The sequence below is a fragment of the Hevea brasiliensis genome, chromosome 14 (assembly GCF_030052815.1).
Source record: "Hevea brasiliensis isolate MT/VB/25A 57/8 chromosome 14, ASM3005281v1, whole genome shotgun sequence".
Classification (NCBI taxonomy): domain Eukaryota; kingdom Viridiplantae; phylum Streptophyta; class Magnoliopsida; order Malpighiales; family Euphorbiaceae; genus Hevea; species Hevea brasiliensis.
Genome location: NC_079506.1, coordinates 11,427,378 through 11,446,178, shown reverse-complemented (window position 1 = coordinate 11,446,178; position 18,801 = coordinate 11,427,378).

Genomic DNA, 18,801 nt, shown 5'->3' with positions numbered 1-18,801 from the left:
TTTATAAAAAATAATTTATATATAAAAAATATTTTTTATAAAAATTATTTCAAAAAAAAATTTCTGTGATAATATTTTATATTATTTAATTATAATATTAAGTTAATAATATATATTTATATTATATATATATAATATGTATTCCAGCTTTTTTCATCTTTGCTACGCGTGCAAATACTGCCAATCCTGCCCACCCCTCCATGTTTCCTTACTCGCAAGCTTCACCATACGATTAATTATATGGTCAAAAATTATGAGTGGCAGGCAACTAAAAAGCTCGTGGGGTCTCTGCCTAGAAACTAGCAAAAGCTTTGAGGCCCTTTACTTCCCTTTCTTCCTTCTTGAAAAACTTGGGGCCTGTTGTGTCGTTAGTGAAAGGAAAGGGAGAGGAAAATGGTTGTGGAAGATGAAAAGCAATTACCTTATTTTGTTTGAAGGAAAAATTAAAAAGAAAAAAAAAATAAATCTCCAATTATTCTGTTTTGTTAGAAGCTGTAAGGGAAAGAACTCTAAAAATTAAGCATTTTGTTTTTTATATAAATTGAATGGAAAAGATAAGAAAATAAAGTTAATTTTTTCGTTTTTCTTCTATATCTCTTTTTTTTTCTTTAATAATTATTTTTAATATAATTTATTTGTTTAATAAAAATATAATAGTAAAAAAGTGTACGTCTTTTTATATTAAAAAGGTGTTATATCTTGATGTTAAAATATAAATTTTAATTTCTTATCCAATAATAATAATCGTAAATTCATGCTTTATAGGAGTTTTCATGAATAATTTAATTTTAAAATTATAATTATAATTAAAATAATAATAAAATTTTAATTTGAATATTTTTTTAATATCAATATATTCTGAATTAAACTTCAATAGTAAAATTACAGTCAGACAAAAAAAAAAAAGTAAAAATCACAGAGTTTTTAAAATACAATTTTATTTTTATAAATACTTAAAATATAAAGCATTACATGTGAAATTGCAGGAAAATGGCTGATGAAGAAGAAGCTGGCCATGAGAAGATGAGTGGAAGGCATTTTGTCGGCAATTACTAATGAACAATCAAGGAACGGCTAGCATTTTGTCAGCAAAGTAAATGCACAAAGCTGCAAATAAAGTCCTCATAAATTTGAATTCCAAACTCAATGTGGAAGGCAACGCTTAAAGGGTAATTTTTATAACCCTATTTCTCTTTCTTAATTTTAACTTTTTATTAAAAAATGCTAATCTATAACAAATTTTTAAATTAAAAAATCACTCTAAATTATAGTACGATGTTTACAAATATAATTTTAATACTTTTTATCAATAGATAAATTCTCCTATTTTATAAAAAATAAATTATTGTGATGATATTAATATTTTTATAATGACGTCCAGATAATTATTAGAATGATCAAATTTTTTGAATGTGAAAGAAAAGAGAATAAAAATAAATTATTTTATTTTTTTAATATAAAAATATATATATATATATCAGATTAAAGAGATTTTAGTGAAACAAAATTAAATTTATTAACTAGTCTCATACAAGAAATTTATGAAGAAATGAAGAAGTAAAGGAAGAACAAAAAAAAAAAGAAGGGGGGAAGACGAAGATGATCGGAAGACCATGATATTCTTCTAGGAAAGAACATATCACTAATGGACTACAGAAAACGACTGGCATTTAGTCCACAAAGTCATGTGAGTTGGAATTATATATTAACAAAAAGGTGCAATTCTTAATTATTAAAATTGCTAGCAATTCTTGATTATCTGCCATCCAGGAGGAGGGATTGCTCAAGCATTGCTTTATCTAGCAACACAAAGTAAGTAAATGGAAAGCAATGGATTAATAAAATTTAAATAGAAATACTATTTTTTTAATAAAATAAAATATTAAAAATTTATTTATTTTAAATTAAAAATAAATAGATTAATTTATAAAATTTGGTAAATTTTTTAAGGACTAATTTTTTTTTTCTTCAATTAGTTAGTTTTCTTTCTTTCTCTTGTAAGTTCTATTCTTGCTTTGTCACATGTGTCCTCCACAATTTATTCATAGAATTCCTTTAGAACAAATCATGTGTAAGAAAAAGAATCGAATTAAATTTTCACATCATTATATAATTTAAACTATTTCACCTAGAACTAAATTGACTCTCCATTTCATAACTGCACAGTTGTAAACCATATTTAGTAAAATATTAACTTAAACTGAATAATATTAATTTTATTAATTAGCAGTCTAATTACTTTTGTCAAAAGAGGGGGCATGTATAATTGTAGAAAATTATTTTCTATTTTTTATTTTCTTTTCTAAGAAAATTTGGATTTTTATTTTCCGTTTATTTAATTTTAGTTATGAAAGTTATAGTATAAATTTAGTTAACAGTTGAAAATAATTTAAAAAGATGTGCCTAGTAGACTCTGTTCTTGTTGAATCTATTAAAGGTTGGATTGACACCATTGTTATAATAACTTGCAGATTGGAGTTGAGCAAGGTTTGTAAATGCTGAATATATTTAAGAGTTATTCAGCCAAGACCTCTACACACTAAAACGAGCAATTACTGAACAACCCAACAAGCCATTTTCTGGTGCAGCCAAAAAATGCACTAGATCCCAGTGTTAGATAGAGTTCTTTCTCCAGAATGAGGGCACCAAAGTTTTCAATGCTTATTACTGAACTTTGATTCAAGATTGAATTTGCATCCTCCTGTAACAGGAAATTGAAACCAACCGTGGGAAGCTCATGTTTAAAATAAAATGTAAATTACCTACGTGCTTGGAAAACAGAAAAATGAGAAAATTTCCAACTACTGATTTGGGAATTTCACACAGCCTAATTGCTCCTATGAAAATTATTTGTAATTTGAGAATGAACATTGTCCTGCTTGTCAGGGCACAAGGCATCAATTGTCAATTGATTGCCATTACATACTTAAGACACTTGAATGAATCTACCTGGTTTTTATTAACCCAAAAAAAAAAAAAAAAAGATAGCCCCAGTTGCAGCAAATTGTGTCATCTCCCACCTTGAAGCGGTTAAGAAGCAAGTGTGCTGACAGAGAATATTGAAATTAAGAATGCTAAAACAGCAAATAAGAAATAGATTTACCTTTTCCCTTTCCTCTTTCTCTTCCTTTTCCTTCTCCCATGATTCAAGATGTCATTTTGGTTCTCATCCTCCTCTAGATTCAATAAGTCATTGTGTTCCTTATCCACATGTTCGCCTTCGCTGTCTACCTCATGTTTTTTTTTTTTCAATGCTTATTAATGAATTATGATGTCCAATTTAACAGGAAATTGAATCCAACAGTAGGAAGCTCATCTTTCAAATAAAATGCATATTAACAACATGCTTGGAAAAGAGAAAAAAGGGAAAATGGCCACTACTAATTTGGAAATTTCACAGAGCCTAATTCTTCAGGAAGGCCAAAATGCATGCACTGCTTCTATGAAAATTTATTGTAGATTGAGAACGAACATTGTCCGACTTTTCAGGGCACATGGCATCTATTGGCAATTGATTACCATTACATACTGAAGACATTTGAGTGAATCCACCTGGTTTTTTTTTTTATAACCCAAAAAAATAAAAAAAGAATAGTTCTAAATGCTGTAGATTGTGTAATGTCTAACCTTAGAGCAGTTAAGAAGCAAGTGTGCTGAGGGAGAATATTGAAATTAAGGATCCTACAGCAGCAAATAAGAAATAGAATTACCTTTTCATTTTCTTCTTCCTCTTTCTTTTCCTTCTCTCACGATTCAAAATGTCATTTTGGTTCTCATCCTCCTTCTTCTTCCTCTTTCTTTTCCTTCTCTCACGATGGAAAATGTCATTTTGGTTCTCATCCTCCTCCCGATTCAACAAGTCATCATGTTCCTTATCCTCAGGTTTGTCTTCATCATCTTCCTAATGTTTTTTTTTTTTTTTTTTTTTAATTTCAGTGCTTATAAATGAATTTTGATGTCCAATTTTGCTCCTGTAACAGGAAATTTAATCCAATTGTAGGAAGCTCATCTTTAAAATAAAATGTATATTAACTACTGATTTGGAAACGTCACACAACCTAATTCTTCGGGAAGGCCAAAATGCATGTATTTCTTCTATGAAAGTTTATTGTAGATTGAGAATGAATATTGTCCTGCTTCTCTGGGCACAAGGCATCCAATGGCAATTGATTGCCATCACATACTTAAGATACTTGAGTGAATCTAACTGCTTTTTTTTTATAGAAAAAAGAAATTGAATATTTCTAAATGCAGCAGAAATATTATGTCACAAAAATGAGAGTGAAAATCAATGAATGAAAGGATAATATCCATCTAACATATGGCATACATAAATAAGTTGGTCAAGCAATAAGTAGGCATCAACATGAACAGAGTAAAATTGGGGTCCAATATTGTAAAATTTAGTATTTATAAACAGAATATGGAGCAGCAGATTGTGTAATGTCTAACATTGGAGCAGTTAAGAAGCAAATGTGGTGACGGAGAATGTTGAAATTAAGAATGCTAAAACAGCAAATAAGAAATAGATTTACCTTTTGCTTTTCCTCTTCCTCTTCCTTTTTGTTCTTTCATGATTCAAAATGTCATTTTGGTTCTCATCCTCCTCCTGATTCAATAAGGCATCGTGTTCCTTATCCTCAGGTTCGCCTTCGTCGTCTTCCTCATGTTTTTTTTTTTTTTTTTCAACGCTTATTATTGAATTTTGATGTCCAATTTTGCTCCTGTAACAAGAAATTGAATCCAACAATAGGAAGCTCATCTTGAACTGCAAGTATTTGTAAGAGAAAAGCAATTATGAATGCTAAAAAGTAACAGCAAACTAGAAATTAGTTATACCTGTTGTTGTGAAACTAGAAATTAGTTGTCTTCCAATATTTGAAGAAGTGGTTGGTGTTCCTTGTCATCCTGATGCTCTTCATTTCTGCTTCTCTTTTTATTTCTACTATACATCGGATGGACCCCACACTCCACAATTTTCGCAAACACAGTGGGGAAGTAAAATGAGGCCCTAACGAAACACTCTTCATCAAAAGGTGTCCTCAATCCATTGAATGAAAGCAACACGTTTTGATGATTCAAAAAAAATACAAATTTGCAAAATCATCACCTTCAAAGAAGATGAATGTACGACGTCCCTGCCTATTTCCAGATCCATACATGAAATCCACTCTACATTCAATTGTTTTAATGAAAAAATTACGAAATGTGGTATCAGCAACAACGCAGAAAGAGAAGGCAATTAAGTGATGAAGGTCAAGTTTGAATGAAAGCGAGGACCCTTTACTCTTATATCTCATCCTTTCTGGCACTGCACATCCTGCCATACATAATCTAACTTTCTGACCCAACAAATGCGCTTCAAAAACATCCTCGATTACTTTCTTATTCAAATTGACGCAATTACTAAAATCAAGAAATTTGCAATCTTCAAATTCAATTTCATATGCTTCTTCATTTTCATCCGCTTCTTCACTTTTTTTTGCTTCTTCATTTTCATCTTCACTTTTATCTGCTTCTTCATTTTCATCTTCATGTTCTGAGAAATGGAAAGAAATTGATGCAGATTCCAGAGAGGGGCAATTACCTGCAGCTAAGCATTCTAAGCATGATGGAAGCTCTGGTAAACTTTTAAGACTCTCGCAAACGCTTAAATCAAGCTGTTTCAAATTTGAAAGTTGTTTGATGCTTTCTGGAAGACTTGCTAAATTTAAGCATCTAAAGAGACGTAATTTTTCAAGACATTTCAACTCGCCTATGCTGCTTGGAATAGTCACGAGTCTTGAACATCCACCGAGATGAAGCTCTTCAAGACGTTTCAAATTGCCAATGCTGCTTGGAATAGTCACGAGTCTTGAACATTCAACTAGATTAAGTTGTTCAAGACGTTTCAAATTGCCAATGCTGCTTGGAAGACTCACGAGTTCTGTACCCTCGTTCAAGGACAATGTGACAAGTTGGGACAGATGCTTAATTGATGAGGGCAGTTGTTCTATTCCAGTGTAATCTAAAGTTAGAATCTTTATATTACACGGAATCTCTGGACAATCTTTGACTTTTTAGCATTCACATAGATCAAGTTCAGTAAGATTGCTCAGATTTTTAAGAGAGGGAATTTCAACCAAACTATAACATCTTTTCAAATATAAAAACTCGAGATTTAGGGCAATAGTAGAGATGAATATTTGGGTAAATTAGTCTGATACAAGAAATTTGTGAACAAATGAAGAAGTAAAGGAAGAACGAAAAAAAGAAAGAAGATGAAGATTACCAGAAACAACATAATATTCTTCTAGGAAGGAACATATATTACCAATAGACAAAAGGAACGACTAGCATTTAGTGAACAAAGTATGTGATAATTATGTAGAATCATTTAATCAACATCAGATTCGCCTTCCAGGAAGGATCGTATAGCTCTATTTAGTCGACAAAAAGTAAATGCAAAACAGTAGAGTAGAGTGGGTCTAGTAATTCATTGGGATTGAATTCCAAACTTACTGATTAGCGTGTGGGGTTCAGTCACAGGAACCTTAACGAAAGCTTTTTCCCTTTACTTTCCACTCTTCCAATCCTCTGTGCTCTTCATGCTTCTTTCTTCTTGCTATGCAAATTGACCCAATTAGAGCAAATATCTCCTATTTTTTTTTTAATTTAATTTTCTTCTAAATAAAATTCTAACTTCTAATTTAATATGAACTCTAGACTTCCTATTTAATCTAAACCCCTAATTAATTTCCAATTCCTAATTCTAATTTAATCATATTGTAGATGCATTTTTCAAATCCATGTTTAAAATTTATAAACCCTATTAAATATATGTGGCTATAATGGCATACAATTACAATTAAGATGACTAAAATAATACTATCATAATTTTTTTCATGATTTATGACAAAAATTTACGATTAAATATTATATTGACTAAATTATTTCCTAATATGATAATTTTTTTCATATTTCACTTTAGACTAGCTTCTTTTTTCTTGATTTTGCTTGTCTTCATTCTCTTCTATTGTAGGCATGCCACATGTATCTTCCTCAATTTCAAAGTCAATATATAATCTAAAAAATCAAATTCCTACCATTCTTTATTTTTTGAACAACTTTATTTGGTACACTTTGTTTTCCAATATTCTTTATTGCTATTAATGTTGTTGTCATAAAGATAATTCAAATCTGGTCCCCACAATTTATTCTTGACTGCAACCAAACCATTACCCACCTATTTTTGGTGAAATTATTTTGCGATATTATTATGACAGATAAAAAATTTTCAGCTTAATCATAAAATTTTTATAAATTTATATTGTAACTTTTTAATATGTTATATAATTAAATTAAAATAAAATATAACGGGAATAAAAAGACATATTTTAATTTATATTTACTTTATAATATAATAATAATTATAAAAAATTGTTAAAAAGTAATTATTATTATTATTATTAAAGGTTTTCTAGTAAAATATTAATTTAAATTGAGTAATATAAATTATATGAAATTTATTAAATAGAGTTGTGAAAAGGAGAAAGGAGCGGAGGAGAGTTGTGAAAAACTAGAAAAGAAAGGGGAAGGGTCACTAGAAGTCGGCACCTCATCTCTCTCTAATAGATAGAGAGAGAAGAAGTGGAATTCCTCTTTCAGTTATCATTAAATGACTTAAATATAAAATGAGCTCATGAACTTAATGAACGAGTTAAATGCAAGTTGAATTTGAATGTAGTGTATTTTTTTTTTTTTTAAAAAAATTTTATGGTCTATCTAGATGTAATAAAATTAGAGAAATTTATTACAATTTTTCAGAAATTTAAATTTTGAGTTTCTCTTTTTATTGCATTTTATTTCATTAATTTATTTTAAAATTACATGGCAAATTTTTAATAATTTTATGCTTTAAAAATATTTCAGATCTTTGAAATTTCTTTTAGCATTTTTGAGATTCAGTTTACGTCCTGAGATAGAGTGAGAAAGTAAAAAACGTCTAAAAATAATTGAAAAACAAAAGCGCGGACAATGAGTTGAAAAATCATGGATCAAAGGCAACCTTATTTCCCCAAGTTATATTAACCAGGCAAGTTGAAGAATTTGGAAAAAAAAAAATTGTGCTAATGCAATTTTGATTGAGGAAATTGACAAATGTCTATTCTGAAAAAAAAAAAAAAAAAAGCCTTAATTAAGCTTGGACATATTCGCAATAGTAACTTTGGTTTGAGTTCATGAAGGGGCTCCTGCCACATTTTTAATCCTTGTGGGGAATGCTTATGATTTTGTGGTAAGCACACTCAAAAATCCAAAGTCCCTGAACATAGAGGTGTGAAAATAAGAAGGATCAATTATTTACAGTTGCACAAGTTATTGTTTCCGGCAATAACACTCTGCAAGAATCTTTGGTCAATATTGAATCAATTTCGCAATAAGAAACACCAATAGAAATGCTGACTCAGGATTGTAAATCAAGATTATGTTATCGATCTCGAGGTATGTCATTCCCACCCTGACTATGCCAGAGCAAATTATCATCCTCAGCTGAGAAGAACCACTAACTACCGGACATTCCATTGGTATGTAGGCATTTATGTCAAACATTCCACACTGTAACATTATATTTGATCTAGGCAAAGCATAAGATTGCTTCAGATCCTTTGTAATGACAATGTGAAGTAATCGAAAAGTACCTACGTCATCAAAGTTTCAATAGCAGCAGGAATCGAACTTCTACGACAATACAATTCAAAAAAAAATCACCGATTAAAAGAAATCTTTCTTTTACATATTTCTACAACTCAAACATTCAAGAGTATACTTTTGAATTCATTAAACTTCAATGAATCAAAAAATTCAAAATATGCTAATAAATTTCAAAATTCATAAAAATTAATGCGTACTTTATTTGAAAATAACCCAAGAATCAAAGGAGTTCAATATCATCCATATAATCTAGGAAAAATGTAGAAAGAGTAAATTTTAACTTTAATTCTACTTTCTCTCTCTCTCTCTCTCTCTCTCTAAACAAACCCATTTGTTTCTCACTCTAAAACTTACAATTCTCACCATAAACTCTTATTTCCTACCAAAATTTGGTTGATCCTCCATAAAAATGAAGTTTAGAACAATCTTTTGTCTCTTGCTCTTCCTCTTTTCCTTCCTTCCTCTTTTTTCTTTCCTCTTCTTCCCCTCTCTTTCTTCTTTTCTTTTTCCTCCTCTCCTCCCTGTTTCTATTTTTTCTTGGAAACAAAAAGAAATGTGCCCATGTGCTAAAAATGAGTGATAATGAAATTGTCACATGTCAAAAAAAATTACAACTTGGCAACTAACTTTAGGAAATTGGGTTTTGACCCCAAAACTTTAAAAATGTCACTAAAGTCCGTAAGTAAATTGTGCTTTTCACCCAAACACTTTTCAGTATCCCCCCTTTTTTTTCTTTTCAAATCAAAATATTTCTAAATAAAATTACTAATTGGAATATATAAGTATCCTTTTATATTCTTAAAAGCCAAATAAAGTTAACCATGTATATTTTATATAAAATAACTAGTAAATTTTATTAATTTACAAAACAATATCACCTTAGAGTGATATAATAATTCACAAAAAGATGAAAGATCACATTTATAAATACAAATAATTTATTTAATTTAATTCTTTAAGATTTATTCCAAATTTTCCATTAAACTTTCTTTCAAAATTTTTGTAAATTCACTATTCAATTTTTAATATATCCATAACTATTATTATTTTATTTTATTGTATTTTCAAAAACTGGGGTGTTACATGTGATAATGAAGATGCTGCATACTGGGTTGTGTTGGGCTTGGCTAATCCCATGGTTTAGCTATGTCATGACTAAATTTTGTTCATATTGCAGAATATGCATACACATTGAAGGTGGACGAGAAGAGTGATGTGTATAGTTTTGGAGTTGTTCTCTTGGAGCTGTTAACCGGACGGCGACCAGTGGGTGATTTCGGCGAAGGGGTGGATATTGTACAATGGAGCAAAAGAGTAACAAATAATCGGAGAGAATGTGAGGCACATTGTTGATCCCAGACTAACAATGGTGCCCAAAGATGAAGCAATGCATCTATTTTTCATTGCAATGTTGTGTTGCCAAGAAAATAGCGTTGAATGTCCTACAATGGGAGAACTAGTTCAAATGCTTTCTTAGTTTCCTCGTAACTCTCCAAATTACCATTCTTCATCGTCTTCTATTGTTTCCCAACAATTGAAAAATGGGGAAAATGAGAAAATCCATGCAAAATCCAAACAAGATCTTTTAGTTTAAGGAGCTGGAATAATTTTCTTTTTCCCTTATAAATTTAATGCTGTCTTTAAATTGGCTTGATTTTCGTTATGTCTTTTTTTTTTCTTTTAAATTAATGTGCAAAGAATATATATATATTTTTTATTTATAATTCTTGGGCATAGAATTAGGCATATAGATGTAGGAGTAATTTGTGGGTTACCTTCTTTTTAAGGAGTGTCCTCCTTAGTTGGAGAGCTTGCAATCTTTTATTAAAGGGATCATGAATGCTTTTTGTATTATATACTCTTCTCTATACAAATGCTACATTTGATTGCTTTACATTACTTCATTTTTTGCCCCTCCTCTACATTTCCTCCCCCCTTCATGTTATAATCAATGTTCATAGCTATGAAGTGATGGCATTAGTTATATGTTCTAAATGGGAAATTACACCAAATTCACTTTGAATTTAAAATATAAACATATGAGATTCATATATTTAATAAGTGAATCTCACCGCATACTTTATATTTTGAATTCAAGAAAATTCCTTTTTAAATATGTGGAGCCAATGCAGATTAAAAGCATCCATGTAATAATTTTTTAAAGGAATTAGAATAAGAAATTTAACTCAAAAACACTATTTTTATTTTATTAAGTAAACACTGAATCCATATATTGTAATAATTAAGTATTTACTTTATAATAAAGAAAATAAAAAATATTTTATATATATGTATTTGTGTTAACCCATGAAATTGAATTGTGTTTAAACTTTTGTTAATTAAAGCTCGGACAATGCACAGGCCATCGAATAATTATGGGCGAACTAAAAAATATATATATTAGAGGAGCTAACATATTCTTTTTTTTTTTTAATTCAAATTTTTTTATTTAATTATTAGCTTAATTTCATCTACTGCTTTTTAATTTAGAAATTATTATCACTCCCTCTCTCAATTTAGAAATTAATATATATATCTATATATATAAAGTGAACAGATGTTTCCAAGGAGCTGAGGTACGGTTTTTTTTTTATTTTCTAATATTATCATGTAACAATTTTTTATCATATTAATTTTTTTTAAAGAATATTATTTTTAAAAATAATATTAATATTAATAAATAAAAATAATATTTGATATATATTATATTTTTTTAATTTAAAAATATAATATCATATTTTATATATTCTATTAATATATTAAAACATATGATATTATATTAAAAATAATCATATAATTAAATCTAATTTAAATGATTTCATATCTTTAATAATATTTTTAATATATTATTATATTTTTATTATGAATGTCCACTCATTTCATTGAATTGATAAAAGGCAACAAAAATTAAGAATTTAAGATTTAACTGAGTCAAATTAAGAATGAATTCAAAAATTTTTATTAGTAAGGGGCAATATATAGACATTTTAATTATAAATCAAATTGATTATCAGTCCTATTCCTAGTTAAATCAATCCGATTTTAATAATAAGTGTTACTAAAATAATTATTTTTTAATTATATATATACCGATTCGTAATAATTAAAAAATAAATTAAAAATTAAAAATTAAAATGAATGAAATACACACGCATATCATCAATTTTCAAAAATAATTTGAAGTAGTTGTACGGTAGAATTCAAAATTCATTCCATATAAATGTTTTCTTATCTATATAAAATTATTAATGGTTATATTTACATTATCTTTTTTCGCCATAGACATTTTAATTATTGAATTATATTAAAAAACTTTTAATATATCATAAAATATAAAAATAAAGTCATATCTTTATTAATGATATATAATTAATATAAATTATAATTTATATATTTTGTACATTTTTAATTATATCTTTAACCAATCAAATTAATGAAAGCGAGTCTTATGTCTCATCCTTTCTGGCACTTCACCTACTGCCATCAATAATCTAACTTTCTGACATAACAGATGCGCTTCAAAAACATCCTCCATTACTTTCTTATTCAAATTGACGCCTTCACTAAAATTAAGAAATTTGCAATCTTCAAAAAAATATTCATCTTCACTTTTACCTCCTTCATTTTCATCTGCTTCTTCATATTCATCTTTACTTTCATCTTCAATTTTGTCTGCCTCTTCATTTTCATCTTCATATTCCAAGGAATGGAAAGAAATTGATGCAGATTCCAAAGAGTGGCAATCACTTGCAAATAAGAGTTCTAAGCATGATGGAAGCTCTGGTAAACTTATAAGACTCTCACAACGACTTAAACCAAGCTCTTTCAACTTCGAAAGTTGTTTGATGCTTTCTGGAAGACTTGCTAAATTTGAGCATTCATAGAGAAGTAATGTTTCAAGACATTCCAACTCGCCTATGCTAGTTGGAATAGTCACGAGTCTTGAACATCCAGAGAGATTTGAAATTGCCAATGCTGCTTGGAAGACTCTCGAGTGCTTTACACCATTGCAAGGACAATATGGCAAGTTGAGACAGATGCCTAATTGATGAGGGCAGTTGCTCTATTCCAGTGTAATCTAAATTTAAAAACTTCATATTACACGGAATCTCTGGACAATCTTTGACTTTATGGCATTCACATAGATCAAGTTCAGTAAGCTTGCCCAGATATTGAAGAGAGGGAATTTCAACCAAACTCTCACATCCTTCCAAATATAAAAACTCAAGATTTGGGGCAATGCTAGACAAGCCAGGAATCCTGATCAGGTCATCAGAGTAGCTAAGGTCCATTAATTTCAAATTTCCAAGAGGCTGTGTCGGTAATTAATGGAAAAATATCAATAAATTAGAAGATACAAATTAACTTTTATAAAATGTATCTAAAATTTATAAACTGTACCTTATCTCCTCCATTCCACAGTTGGATGAGCCTGCTACCCCGCATATGAAGTTCTACAAGATTATTTGGCCAAAAGTTTAGTGGCAAAGATTCTAGAGGATAATGATCCCAGCAAAGATATCTTAGCGTTTGTGCACAAAATTCGAAGTTGTTAGGAAGAAGCACTTGGCCTAGTCCTCCTGAATTTGTGACTTTGACAAATCTAAGATTGCACATCTTCATAAAGGCCGTGGCACTTAGCTTCAAATTGCAATTCTGAGGCGTATAAAGCAATATGCCCTCAACATTTTCGGTTCCCTGATAAAGTAACAGCAAAAAGGATTATTGATTAATACTTAATTCGTCACAAGAGCTACAATTCTTACAAAATTCAAATATGATAATGAAAAAATTAAGCTTCATTGATTAATTTGGTCCTTACCGTTTCTGTTGTCAATAAGTGACTAATATCTTTATAATTCCACAACCTATTGCGTCCTCCAGGCTATTTGCATTCCTCATTAACAATATCCTTGCCCATTTGCTCTAGCAAGTCGTGCATATGAATCTGATTGACTGATGAAATAGATATGAGAGACTTCTTAATTAGACGAGGTATTCCACTTTTTGGATAGAAACCAAATGCTTCTAATGTTCTCCCAACACGGTATTTATTTTCCCCTTTGAAGAAACAGGCAATATCAAGAAATATTTTTCTTCTCATTCCTCTGTAGCCCATCATAACTTGTTTTCAAAACAGCTTGAATTTTCTCAAGAGATTCGCCTTTCAATTTTTCCAATTCACTTTTCCATTCTTCTATCGTCATATCAAATAAATGAGATCCCAAAACTTTAAGAGCTAATGGATTGCCTCCAGCATTGTAACAGCCCGATCCTTCTCCAGTTAGTATTGTCCGCTTTGGCCCATGGGCCTCACGGATTTGTTCCTTTGGAGGTTTCATTCCCAAAAGCGCGCTAACCAGGTGAGGAAGGCTCCCACATATATGGCCCAAATCTTTTCTTCCCGTTTCCGATGTGGGACACGAAGTTTCCACCCCAGTGCGTAGCTGGTTGAACAAGCATGTCCCAACCCCATCCCTGGGTCATGACAAGCCCACCAGCTTCCGCCTGGTGCGTCCTCGCACCACACACCGTACTAGAGGGAGTCCAGCTCTGATACCAAATTGTAACAGCCTGATCCTTCTCCAGTTAGTATTGTCCGCTTTGGCCCATGGGCCTCACGGATTTGTCCCTTGGGAGGTTTCATTCCCAAAAGCGCGCTAACCAGGTGAGGAAGGCTCCCACATATATGGCCCAAATCTTTTCTTCCCGTTTCCGATGTGGGACACGAAGTTTCCACCCCAGTGCGTAGCTGGTTGAACAAGCATGTCCCAACCCCATCCCTGGGTCATGACAAGCATAGCTTGTTGCCTTCTTTGATAGCTCCATATATCCTTCCTTGGGAAGATTTTGCTTAAAGGCATGCAAGTTAAAGAGCTTCAGACCTTGACAATGAATTAAATTCTCAACCTTATATATGCCATCCTTTGAACAAACATATTTAAGTACTTGCCGATCTCTACTAGTTACAATGATTCTACTTCCCTCACAATACAAATCGCGCTCTCCTGCTAAATTTTTTAAATGGTTAAAATCATCTACATCATAAAAAACAATGAATACTTTCATACACTGGAGCATTTTCATTGTAAAATCATCCAAATTCAATGTGTCTACATGTAAATTTTTTTCCCTTAATAATTAACAAATGATTTTTTTCTCGTACTAATTTTAATGATTGCTTTGTCATTGTTTCCCTAACATTTTCAACAAAGCAATGACCATTAAATTTATTCTTGTTTCGACGAAATACTTCTTGTACAATAGTTGTTTTACCAATGCCTCCCATCCCCCAAATCCCCACAACTCGCTTATCTTTTGACAACTGTTCCATTTTTTCCACACGCGATTCAATTCCAATGAAGTTGTGATCATAACAATCATCATTTTTAGGCATATAACTAAGTTTCTTCAAAACATTATTGACGATTTCCTCAACTAATTTGGACTCAAACCTAGTCACATATGAACAACAAACACTAGTAAGTAATGATAGACTCTGTAAGTAATAAGAGCTGGAAAAATCTTTTTTAACTACTAGAAACTCATACTTTATTAAGTACCAAAACCACCAATTTATACAGCATAATGTTGAAACTAAAATGCAGAAAATCTGCTACATATCAGCCTAATCTCAACTAATATTTGACTGGTTTATTTTTCTAAAGAATAGCAAAACATAAACTGAATTTGTTGATGATTCAAAGACATGATACTGATCACTCCTCCATGGCTTTGGAGCTGCATACACCACTCTTTTGTCTTAAGAATTCATATCTAGCTTTAGGCAGAGCTTTAGTTAAAACATCAGCACATTGATTTTCTGTCCTACAATGGAGCAGCTGCACTTCTCCTTCTTTCTGTACATCTCTTAGAAAATAAAAATTTTTTTTGAAATGTTTTGTTTTGCCATGGAACATCGGATTATTAGCTATCGAAATTGCAGCTTGGTTATCCACAAATATCTGTGTGCTTTCTTCTTGCTTCATATGCAAATCTGTAAGAAGTTTTCTAATCCAAAGTGTTTGATTCTCAGCAACAATACCGCCACATATTCTCGTCATTGTGGATTGTGCTATGACTTCTTGTTTCTTCGAACACCAAGAAAAAATTTCAGAACCAAAGTTAAAACAATTACCTGAGGTGCTTCGCATATCGTCAATGCATCCAGCCCAATCACTATCTGAATAACAATGAAAACTGAAATTTTCTACTTGGTTGAACTTTATTCCATAATCAACTGTGCCTTTAACGTATATGAGAATCCTCTTCGCTGCTTGAAAATGAATTTTACTAGCACAGTGCATATACCTGGATAGCAAACTTACTGCATACATGATATCTGGCCTAGTTGCAGTCAAGTACATTAAGTAGCCTATTAAGCTCCTATACATCCTTTCATTAACTTTTTCAACTCCATCTTCTTGACAAAACTTCTCCTTTTGATTCATTGGAGTTGCAGTTGACTTGCACTCCTCCATATTAAATTTTTTGAGGACTTCTTTTGCATATTTCTGCTGGCACACAAAAATTTCATTTTGCTTTTGTTGTACCTGCATACCAAGAAAGAATGTCATATTGCCAAGATCTGTCATCTCAAAGACATCTTTCATTTCTTCTTTAAACTTGTCAATCAGCTCCTTTCTACTTCCTGTTACAAGCAAGTCATCAACATAAAGAGACACCACAAGTATTTCATCATAAACATTCTTGATATACAAAGTAGATTCACTTAGACATTTTTCAAAGCCTAAGTTCTCCAATTGTGCATCAATTCTGCTGTACCATGACCTTGGCGCCTGCTTTAGGCCATAGAGAGCCTTCTTCAACCGATTTACCTTCTCTTCTTATCCTTGAACAATGAAACCTTGTGGTTGCTCCACAAATATTTCTTCCTCCAAATGCCCATTTAAGAAAGATGATTTAACATTAAGTTGGTGTACAACCCAATCCTTTTGTGTGGCAACAGCTAGCAACATCCTTATGGTATCCATCCTAGCAACTGGAGTGAAAATTTCAGAAAAATCTACCCCAAACATTTGAGCATACCCTTTGACTACAAGCCTTGCCTTATACTTGTTTACAGAACCATCAGAATTGAGCTTGCTCCTATAAACCCATTTAACTCCTATAGCTTTCTTATCTTTCGATCTATCCACCAATTCCCACGTTTGGTTTTTTTCGATCATGTTAAGCTCCTCCTTCATTGCAGCTACCCATTTTTGATCTGTTGTTGCATCTTCATATCCTGTAGGCTCCATCATAGTTGTCATGACCCAACCTATGGGCCGGACCGGCACTAAGACTTGGGCCATCCTAAAGCCCCCGAGGCCTGTAGTAAGCCTAACTATTCCTTAACCCAACTCTAAGGCCCATTTGGGCCCAGTTTCAAGAATTAAACTGGACAGAGTCCAGCCATAAAATGGACCTTTTAACGGGGAGTTTTTAACTCACCCGACCTGTAAAAACAATATATAATCAATTGGGGAGTTCAGATCACCCTCCACATACTCATAACAATATAAAAATAAATGGGAGCTCAGCTCCCTCATCCAGTCCATCAAACATGCATAAAATAATAAGTTTACAGGTCCAAAATAATAAGTTATATTACAGATCCAAATCAAATAAATATTTCTAACACATGCAAAAATTCTAAGAGTTAACAGGTTTATACAAACACTAATAAACGACCTGCGAGGGAGAAAAGTAGGTTAACCTCAAAAATATCCTCCTGTGGCCTGGAAAAATATTGAACAGGAGTGAGCGTTCGACTCAGAGAGTAAAATATCAATTTTAACCATAATCTCTATAACTATCTAAAACTAATGCACCCTGTAGAGTGAAATGCAACATCAGCAATATTTTCACATCATAACAGTAAAAAGGTAATTTAGAGCACTCACACACCCGATAATGTCAAACAATACATATATGGGAGCTGATCCCCTATACAGCTCTCTTAATCCAACCTGTGCTAGCGAAGAACTCAGCTCGGACTTCCACTTAATAACCAAATCGGGGTCCCAGCGAAGAACTCAAGCCATGTCTACCCCGAAGGACTGGGTCCCAGGGAAGATCTCAAGCCGTGTCTACCCATCCTATCCATAGTCAACACCACATCACATGCACGCCAACGCACGCACACTGCTCTAAATTACCACAACAACATACATGACACTTTAACAGTTGTGAATGCAACATAAAACATGCCTAGAGTTTAACTACATAGATATATAAATATAAGTGATGCATGGGCATACTTGAACATATAATAATATCGAAATTACAATTAAAATTAATATTTTACTAACAGACTTGACAACAATCACTGTGGTGGCTGGGCAGAGGAAGAAGGCTGTCTCAGCTCACCTGACTATTTTATTACAATCATTTAATAAATTTGACTCAATACAAACTAAGAAAAGACCAAATACGTCCTAAGTCGTGTTGAAAATCCGGCAGAGTCTCTCCTATATCTAGGACCTACCCAACCTGCAAAAGGGCTCAAAACGCACTTCTATATTCATAATTCATACACTCACAACTCAATCACATCACACAGCCCCTCCTGGGCCCATCCAAATAGTCTCAATCACAATATGTAAATTTATAGTGTAGTCCTTATAATTGATCATTTTTGCAAAAACTGCCCAAATAAGCTCTAAAAATTCTAAAACTTTGCCCCGCGGTACTTAGCAATATTACTAGGCTATTGCAAAAAGAATCATAATTTTCTGAGCTACCACGAATATTTTGTGGATTTTTAATCCCATTTAAGCATTAGAAAATTATGAAAAAGCAAGGTTCGGGTTTACCTATGCTGATTCCGACTCTGGGGACATGCTCGGGACGTCTGACAATGGTGGGGTGTCCAAAATCTCGATCCAATTCGGAGACTTTTTCGGTAGCTGGTCTGTCTGGCCAAAAATTCACAAATCCGGACAACTCTCGAATTTTCGCGAATTGAAGATACCTACACAAAGCCCACAACACGGGGGTTAGTACATAAATTTTACAAAATTTTCTAAGCTCATTTAATGGTCAAAAAAACACTACGAAGTTCCGTGGGACCAACTAAAAAACGGTGTCGGAAAATTTTGAAATTTA